Genomic DNA, 2,860 nt, shown 5'->3' on the forward strand with positions numbered 1-2,860 from the left:
GGTTATCTTGGTATGCTTGAAATGCTCGTATGTTGCATGCTTGTATATACTTATTTTAATTGAATGATTCATATGATTAATTAAATTACTCTATCTTACCCTTTTGTTTTCTATTTGTTATGTTTTCTATTCGGTAATTCTTCTTTGCGATGATCACCTTTTGGGTGAGAGTAGAGGGGAAAGAGTGTTCGTTGGAGCAAGCGTTGGATGGCGAGATCCCTGATGTTTAGATTATGACTGTTCGGTCATATAATGGTTTATAGCTTTGCTTGAACCGTTCGGTCACAACTCTAACTTTGTATTAACCGTTTGGTTGTGTACATAGTTTTGTAATAGTATAGTAACTTTGTAAAGTTTTAAATTTTATGGTTATTTTGTAATAATTGTAAGGTTAATTTTATTTCCAGTAAATGTCCTATTGTATTATTATATGATAACTCCTTTATATAGTTTTATGCTATATTTTTGGGATGTTACATTTCTTACCTAACATTCTAGTTCACAAGACCCTAATTAGCAAAACTCTTTCCAACTTGCAAGATGCTTTATCTATAGATAAAAGCATTACAAGAACAATCATGACATACTCTTATAGTTACTTATTAGCAGAGACCGTATTGATAACTAAAAATATGTGTACAAATGGAAGAAGGTTCACATGTAACAAATAAAAAAAAAGACCAAAAAAAATACTAAAACTCAACTTATATGAATGGTGAAATTGATAGATACAAATTGAAAAATTTACCACAATGATCAATCTTACCGTCTTAATTTTTCAATCTGACAAGTAGAGAGAAAAAAATCTTAGAAAATAGTAAAAAAAATTCTAAAAATATGATTTCCAAAAAAATACATATTTTAAAATAATGAAACTTCTTTATAACAATTTTTTTAATATTAAAATTAGAGTCTCACTGTTTTAAATAACTGTTACTTCTAAAATGTTATTTTTTTAATCTTTACACAATCCTTCGTTTCAAAATTAATCCTAATAAAAAATTGTGTTGATTTATTATTTGTTACATTACAATTTAGTTTTCTTTTATTTGTATTTCTTTTAGTTTCTGTAGACAAGTAATGCTTATATAATCTACGTATAATTCTGAGTATTGTGTATGTAATCTTTGAGTAAGGCATTATAAGAAAGGGTTAAATATGTTTTTAGTCCCTAAACTATTGGCCATTTCTGGTTTTCGTCCCTCTTCCAAAGTAAGGTACAATTTGGTCCTCATTCTTTAGAAAAACGTTCGTTTTATTCCTCAAAATTTTGTTTTTAGTCCTCGTTTTAGTCCTCAAAAGGTTCGTTTTTTCGACTAAAACGAACGTTTTTTAAAGATTGAGGACTAAATTGTACCTTACTTTGGAAGAGGGACGAAAATCAGAAACGGTCAATAGTTTAGGGACTAAAAACATATTTAACCCTATAAGAAATAAATTAGTTACTCGTGAAGTGTGACACGTTAAAATAAATCATAAGAAATTATACTTATTACAACTAGCTTACTCTTTCAGAAAAGAAATGTCTCATCATAAATGTACCTAGACCATATCTTATTACAGATACACACATGACCTATGATTCTTTAGGGAAAAAAACAAAAGAAAGAAGACTAAGAAGGAAGCAAGACAGTGAAAAAAGAAAGAAAAAAAAAATAAAATATATATATATATATATATATATATATATATATATATATGAAACAATTTTATCTGAAAGGGAGAAGAAATAAAAAAGTAATCGAAAATGGACATTTTTGTTTTTGTTGGGAATTTGTGGCGTTTTTCTTTTAATAAAACCTTTTTATTTGTTAAAGACTATGTGGGAATGATTTTTAATCAATTTTGAAACATTTTTTTATTCATTTTTAAAAGAAAACATATATTTGAAATTTTGTTTTCTAGTTTAAAAAACTTGTTTCTTTTAATTTTTTCGGTAACATTCTATTTTATTTGTGGTCACTATTATACGTTATTCATATATTATTATTATTATTATTATTATTATTATTATTATTATTATTATTATTATTATTATTCCATTTCTATGTACTGTTACTATGATTGTGATCATCCTTACCACGATTCACTGTGTTAAGGCCGTTAGTTTTATTGTTTGAGCAAAACATGTAAATAAATTTTCTTGTACATGTTCAACTTTTACACATATATAAAAAAAAAATTCAAATTGATTAATTAGACCTGAAACTTAAAAAAAAAAAAGTGGTTTTAACTTTTTTTTAAAAATATTTAAACTTTATGTTGAGTGATGTTTTTACTATTACATAGTTAAATGAAATATATCGCATTCTTTTCAGCCTGAGGACTAATTCATCAACTTAAAAGTATAGTTACTAAAATTAAGTTTAATGAAAATTATAGAGAAAAAAGAACAGTTTTTTTAAAACATTGATACAACCATACAACACATTCTTTTAACCTAATTTTAATATGATAAAAGAATAGTTTATATGAAGCGAAAAATAAAAAAGAAAATAACAATTGTTTTAAAACTAAAACCACTGAATAGTATAAAATGATTTTAAAAGTTTTGAAAACATAATAAAATTTTGTCGCATACATTAAAAATTATTCCACTATTATTGTGTTGGCGCTTTCAAGAAAAATCATGAAGAGAGTCACATCCTTTTCCTGACACAGTGATGGAGGTGTTGTACCCACCACACTGCTACTGCTAGCTGCATCTCACCATTAAACAATAATGAATGTAGACCACATTTTACTACATCTACACAAATCCATTTTCCCTATATATAGAGAGACACTAAATTAATAATATATTTGAGATAAAAAATATATTAATGGAATATAAATTTTCTTTTTTCTTTTAAATGAATGA

Source organism: Vigna umbellata, chromosome 8 (genome assembly GCF_029865625.1).
Source record: "Vigna umbellata cultivar VRB3 chromosome 8, Vumbellata_1.0, whole genome shotgun sequence".
Taxonomy (NCBI): domain Eukaryota; kingdom Viridiplantae; phylum Streptophyta; class Magnoliopsida; order Fabales; family Fabaceae; genus Vigna; species Vigna umbellata.